This window comes from Papaver somniferum, chromosome 4, assembly GCF_003573695.1.
Source record: "Papaver somniferum cultivar HN1 chromosome 4, ASM357369v1, whole genome shotgun sequence".
NCBI classification, from domain to species: domain Eukaryota; kingdom Viridiplantae; phylum Streptophyta; class Magnoliopsida; order Ranunculales; family Papaveraceae; genus Papaver; species Papaver somniferum.
Genome location: NC_039361.1, coordinates 103,327,753 through 103,335,256, shown reverse-complemented (window position 1 = coordinate 103,335,256; position 7,504 = coordinate 103,327,753).

Genomic DNA, 7,504 nt, shown 5'->3' with positions numbered 1-7,504 from the left:
ACGAATGGACTTTTGACAAATAAAAAAGTTATGCCTATGCAGTCATTTATTTGACGGAAATAGGGTAAAATCTTTTGTGTGACAAGGATAAAGTCTATTATGTCGTTATGCAAATAGTGATGGAAAAATAGAATAGATTCTTGTATGTATTCTATAGTAATGATCATCACTGATCCATATCTTATGTATTACTGCGAGGCTCCGTAATGTGTCTTATGTCGAGCATGATACAACTAAGTTGATTATTTTGTGATTAAATTTGTTGGTTGTTCCGTAAGGTACTTTAATTCGAGCATCTTTGAACTAAATTAATCATCTTGGTTGGTTATTTAGTTATTTGCTTCGAAAGTCTTCTTTTGTCGAGCAAAACAATTTACAATGAAATTGATTACTTCTGTGATTAGTTTGGTTGTGTTTTCCAATTAGATTAATTATAAGTTCTCTTGTAATTAGTCTAGTTGAGTATTCATATATTCCACAAGTCCTTGTGTGAGTATATGCACGGCTATACTAATCATGTTCTATTGGTTAATGTAGTCGTATATTCCGTAAGGTTTTCCTTATGTTGAGTATGTGAATGATTAAGTTAGTCATCTCCGTATGATTACCTTAGTTGTAACTCCGTAAGATTACTTATGTTGAGCACAATCGATTAAATTGATCACTTTTGTGGTTTGATTTAGTTGCGTATTCCAATTATATTAGTCATGGGTTTACTTGTGATTAATTTGATTGAGTTTTGGATATAGAAAATCATTCCTATGGTTTTTGGTGTCCAATTAAAAATCCTTCTTTTCTTTCGAAATTAAGCTCGCTCTTGTTGTTCTTTCGGGAATGACATCAAATGGGGGAGAGTTCTTTTGAACTTGTGCTTAATGGTAATATCTTGCGGGGTGTGCGGGTGTGGAATTTTATAGGGGTTATCTTGTATCTTAAAACTCTTTGATGAATGCACTTAGCGTCGGCTTTATGATTGCATCTAAATTAAGTTGGTATGTATTTTTCTTTTAGTCTATGAAACGTCTCTTCTCGGAAATTTCATTAGGATCCCGTTCTTGTACCTTTTCCAATTTTATTGACAAAAAGGGGAAGAATTAATGTGTAGTTCTACTACATATACATATGGTTTGCGGATCATTATGTAAGGGGGAGTGGTTTCCATGTGAGATGGAGTATTGACTAAGGGGAAGTGATAATCACCGTAGTATTATTGTTAAAGTCGTGATGCAATTGGACTTTGATGTTTCATAATAATACTATGTCATTGTATAATGATGATCGAGAATCTCGATTTCTCTCATTGTTATATTTACGGATCTTCAACAACGGTGATGCTAAACTTACAACCTTTGGGATCATTGGAGTACTTGGAAGGACGATGATTTCAAGGAACGTTGAAGATTAGACTATGTAATATGAGCCACTAAAGTTTATCTTTTTTGTATTCCATATGAATTAATAGTTTTGTCACTAAAATTTACAAAGTGGGAGATTGTTAGAGCATAGCTCGGTCGACCTCGCATGCGTTGCTATATCAAGCATGTTTGTCAATGTTAGTGTTCAAAAATATGAGTCTTGATTTCTAGTCTACATAGCTAAGTCACGGACTAGGATAGAAAAGTGTAGTTGAGCTCAAGGACTTCATGGAGATTCATCATACAACGACGAAGATCTACTCAAGGAACCGTGGAACTTGCTCAACAAAAAGGTATCTGGAGACTTGAACTTATCTATCACTCAAAAGTATATCTATTCTATATCCTACTTCTTGTGAGACAAAGGTCGTATGCTATATAGACTGGATCATACACATTTGATATTTCGAGACGAGTATATCTCGCATATCTATATCTCGAAATCATGTGTTGGTAAAGCGTTTCGCTTTGATCGGGTTTATCTTCACCTAGTGACGAAAGTCATAATGTTTCAATCACATTGAAAACCGCTTTGATGAGAAATAGTATAACAGCTATATAACGTCCTCTAAGAATGTTTCAATGGTTGGAATGAGAGTTTAAGTCAATATAACCAATGATGGATATAAGCATTGTGTTGGTAACACATATGTGCATAAGTCTTATTCCTTAATCCGAAGTTTGCGAACTTTGTTGATTGAGAGAAACCGGAGGAATTGGCTTTGCCAAGTCCGCGAACCCAGTTTGCGAACTCAGTCTGCGAACTTTCGGAAGTTCTTGTACCGAGAATTTCTGATGGGATTCCAAATTCGTTACTGATGTGCAAGTCCGTGAACTAAGTCCGCGAACCTAGTCCGCGAACTGGCGGAAGTCTCTTTGCCGAGGTTTTCTGCTGAGTTTGGAAAACTCTGCCGGTTGCCTTAAGTCCGCGAACTTGTTTGCGAACTTGAGTGGGTTATGATCTAAAGATGTGCCCTGAACATGAAACTTAAATTACTAAGGAATGCAGTATGCAAACCGTGACTATAAAGTTCATGAGCCAGTTCAATCGAATCGAATCACCTTTGTTTCAATTGTGTCTTGTGTAGTTACAAAAGATCTCATAGCAATTGAACAACTCTTTAACTAGTTCATTTGAGTCAATTGAACTAGTTATGGTGAAGAAGAACATGGTTAATATGAAATGCTCATATGGTTAACCTTTTGGGTTACTATGTTGAACCAACATACACGTACACGTTTGGCATGGTTTTCACGAACCCAGTAAACGTATACCCAAGTGTGTGTGACAAGCTAAGTTTTCGATCTAACGGTTGAGAAATATTAGCTTGAATCTAAACCAGGTTTTCATCGAACGGTGAATATGGATTGCTTTGTAACTAAGGCAAAACCCTGATTTGAAGGATATATAAAGGAGACATCTAGCATTGAGCAAACCTAATACCCACACGTCTGTGTGCTATTAGTGCGCTCGCTAGAGTTGATCTCCATTAACCTTTGAATTTCTTCTCTAAAATCAGGTTAACGACTTAAAGACTTCATTAGGATTGTGAAGCCAGACCGATATTACTTTATTGTAGTTGTGTGATCTGATTTTGCATCTTCTATCGTACGAGTATAATCGATTGATTGGATTGAGATCGTGAGAGTTCTCCGATAGGCAAGATAAATAAGTCACAAACATCTTCGTTTCACTGTTTGTGATTCCTCGACAATCCGCTTGTGTAGTCAGGAAGGATTGTAGAGAGATGATTGATTATTCTAGGCTGTTCTTGGAGAATATAAGACCGGATTATCAATTGGTTCCTTTTACCTTGATTTTATATCAAAAGACGGAACAAAACCTAGGGTTTATCTGTGGGAGACAGATTTATCCTTTGATAGACTTTTCTGTGTGAGACAAATCTGTTTATTATCAAGTTTGCGATTTTGGGTTGCAGCAACTCTTAGTTGTGGGTGAGATCAGCTAAGAGAATCAAGTGCGCAGTGTCCTGCTGGGATCAGAGGTGTAGGGAGTACAACTGTACCTTGGATCAGTGGGAGACTGATTTCGGTTCAACTATTGTCCAGTCCGAAGTTAGCTTGGAGTAGGCTAGTGTATGTAGCGGCTTACTACAGTGTGTGTTCAATCTGGACTAGGTTCCGGGGTTTTTCTGCATTTGCGGTTTCCTCGTTAACAAAATTTCTGGTGTCTGTGTTATTTCTTTTCCGCATTATATTTTTTATATAATTTAAATAATACAGGTTGTACGTTAAAGATCATCGATTGGAAATTCTGGTTGTTGATTGATATTGATTGATCCTTGGATATTGGTCTTTGGTACCGTCCAAGTTATCTCTCTTTTATAAAGACTCGCAGATTTCCATTTGCTTGAGTAAAGATCAAATTGAGAGATTGAGATATAAACTCTTTGATATATCTTTTTATTGATTGAGTCTAATTGTCTAGTTGATTCTCATAAAAAAGCATATTGGAGTTTGTCCATACAGATTGCTAAGCGAAATATTGGGTGGTGTTGTTAGACCCCATTTTTTCACAAAGGCACCTAATTGACTAACAAATCTACAAAAAGTCATCAGAAAGACAAAGGCACCTACATGGAAGACAAACCCAAGAAAAAGATGTCGAGGGAGTAGGCGCATTCAATCAACGCCCATCCCACCCAACACCCTTGCAATACAAGAGGAAGGAATAGGCGCGTTTCACTAAGGCCCACCCTACCCAACACTGTCACGTCCGCAAAAAATTCGGGCTTCTATTGAGCCAGATTTGACCCAATGGATCAATCCCAACCCAACTAGCAAGACCGGATTCTTGAGACATGACCATGGATGGAACAAGCTAAATTTTTATTTTTTTTCGAAAGAATAATAATAAAGGAAAATAAAAGTACATAATAAATAAAGACAACATAACTTGAATGTTCTTCCAAATTAAAATCCAATAAAAAAGTACCAAATAATCATCACCATAAAATATTCCAAAACTCATAAAGTAAGAGAAATTATTTAAAAACTGTTAAACTGAAATGATGTCTTTTAAATAAATAATTGAATCAAAATCCAAGAAAATGATGAAATGATAACCAATAAAAAAATACTCATTATCCATATCATATAGTAATGTCTTGCGAGAATACTAACATCTGAGTACTATGCCGTAAGCTTCCAAGTCTTCTTACTGCGCTAACTGCTCCTCAAACTCTGTGGGGAGAGGAAAAGGAATTTGGGGTGAGCAAACCACAACTCAGTAGGAATTTCAAAAATAATATAGTGCAGCGAAAATTAAACCATGCAGCGGATAAAATAATAAAATCCATACCAGCCAAAATCATCAGAAATTACTTACACCTTTTACTCACATAACCAACCTATAATTGTAGGTTCCTAATCTAGTATCAGAGTTATTCTGGTTACAAATCATACAGTTCCCCGAACAGTCTTCCCAGGATTGCCATCAGTGTAAGGATGCCATAAAGGCCTGAAATTTCAACAGCAGCAAAGATTATATATCCAAAATTTATTTCTCACTTGTACATTCAATTGCCTGCAAAAAGAAAAACTCAACACGTCCGACAAAATTTAGTCAATGCATCTATATAATTTTTACAGTAATAAACAAAATGCATCTATACCCAAACCAAGAAAAATCATCTGCATGCATCTATAGGGGTGTCAACGGGTCCGGGTCCTCCCGGGTATCACTAGACCCGGACCCTACTTATAAAGGTCGGCTTCGGGTCCTAACGGTTCCAGGTCTGGTTCCTAAACTTGTGGACCAGAACCGGACCCGTTTAAATACCCGGGTACCCGTCGGTTCCGGGTACCCATTGGGTCTTAAGAAAACAATTAAAAAAACCTCAATAACTTAATATTTTTCTCTTTTTGGCTTGGATTTAAATAACTTTTATAAAAATTTATTATTATTTCTTATTAATGTACTAAATAAAGATTAAATGTAAGAGAAAATTTAAAACGAGTAAAATATCAAAGCTAAAACTAGCAAAAACATGAACAAAAGTATGAATAAACGGGTACCCGATACCAGCGGATAACTAACGGGTATTACCCATTTAGATTCGGGTCCAATCAGATAATTACCCGTCGGGTCCTAAGTTGCTAATGGGTCCAACTTTAGGACCCGGAACCGGACCCAAATCTACCGGTTCCGGATAATGGGTCCCCATTGACAACCCTAAATTTCTATACAGACTTGACTAATCGAAAGAACATCACTGCGTCAAATCACTGACTGTATAGAAAATCAATTAGAATCATCATTCAATTAAACTGACACATAAAGCATGAGAAAATTAAACTGACACATAAAGCATGAGAATGCCTAGACTTGACGTGACGTGAAAGGAAATTTTCAAATGATCAGCTAGGAAAAGTGGATGAGTGTTCTTTACATTTTATACAAAAGAATTACTAGTATATTAATTTAATGGAGAAGTAAAAAGATTTACATAAAAATCCAAACAAGAAACAGTCCTGGTAACTAATGGGATCAACAATTAATGGTGTCACATGATGAGAGGTAAAAGTATTTATAAACTATTATTTTGTATTACTGAATGCATGTTTACTGTGGGTTTAAAAACAAAAGGGGAAAATAGGTGTGTGGCTGAGTGGAAGCCAAAGGCTAAAAGACAAAATATCTTTACATCTTTCTTTTTCGGAAAATGGATCATTTATCCCAATATTTTTAAATCACGGTTCAAATGGACGAGTAAAATATAGTTTGGGTGAAATAGCCAAATAAAAAAATAGTAAGGATGAAACTGGTTTCATCTTTAGCTTAAATTTAAAAAATAGCAAGGATGAAACTGGATACATCCTGTATAAATTAAAAATAAGAAAAAATAGTTGAAAATGGGCACGATGAAACTGGTTACATCCTGCCTATTTTTACATTTTTGTCCATTTAAACAGTATCAAAATCTAACTGTCCATTTCACCCATGAGTTGTTGATTTTGGTCTTTTTAACCAATTTTGTGTTTTTTTTAACTCAAAACAGGTGTGAGCATAGATATGGGTTCCAATTTTTTTTAAAAGAACCTACGGATAAAACAAAAGATATGGTTCCATTTATTACCCTTATTTTTAGGGTTTTGTTAACTTGTATACCCGTATACATGTTAAGGTTTAATAAATAATTGTTTAATGGTATTGGAAATTGTGCTTTTTTTGTCTTATTCTACTAGAAATTGGTAATTCTTGCACTAAAAACAACAAATCATGTCCCCAATGCAAAGAATTGTTGTTTTCATTGCAATAAAACAAACAAATCTTGTTTCCAATGCAAAAAAATGTTAATTTAATGCACCTTAACATGTATACGGGTATACAAGTTAAGAGGACCCAAACAATATATATAATAATTAACCCTAAAAGTAAATACAAAAGGAGAGAAAGACTCGTTCTTTTTCTCATACGTATTACTAGCCATAAAAATCATGTGCTCTACTAGGTAGTGACCCCATTATTCCATGTGCTAACCATTTCTTTTAGCCACCCACTAATTTGAGTTATATGCACCCCAAAAACCATCACAAAAATATAATAAATGAACTAGGATTTGTACATCCACATATATACAAATCACTATGTCAAATCTTATGAGTTGAAACAGGCTTTAAGACCGGGTTCAAAAAATACCCGGTATTATAAGCACCCTTCGATAAAAGGAGGGGGGGAGTAGGCGCGTTTCACTAATACCCATCCCACCCAGCACCCTTCGTTAAAAGGGGGGGGGGGGGAGAGAACAAGCGATAGAGAGGGAGTAAGCACGTTCAAAAAAAAAGTACGGGGAAGAGAATAATACTCCAATTTAAGCAAAGACTTTATTCACACTGATTCAGAACAAATACAGAAAAAGAGCAACAAAAGAACCAGACATCAAGACAAATACAACCTCCACAGAGGGATACACAACCTAATCAGCCATCAATGCCCGACAACGATTAATATCCGCATCCAAAGCTTCCACCAGCAAATGCCCGTCATCACACTGGACAATAGCCAAACGAAGATCCTGATCAGCTTCATCAACCAGCTGATAGATGCCCTCAGCTCCAGATTCACG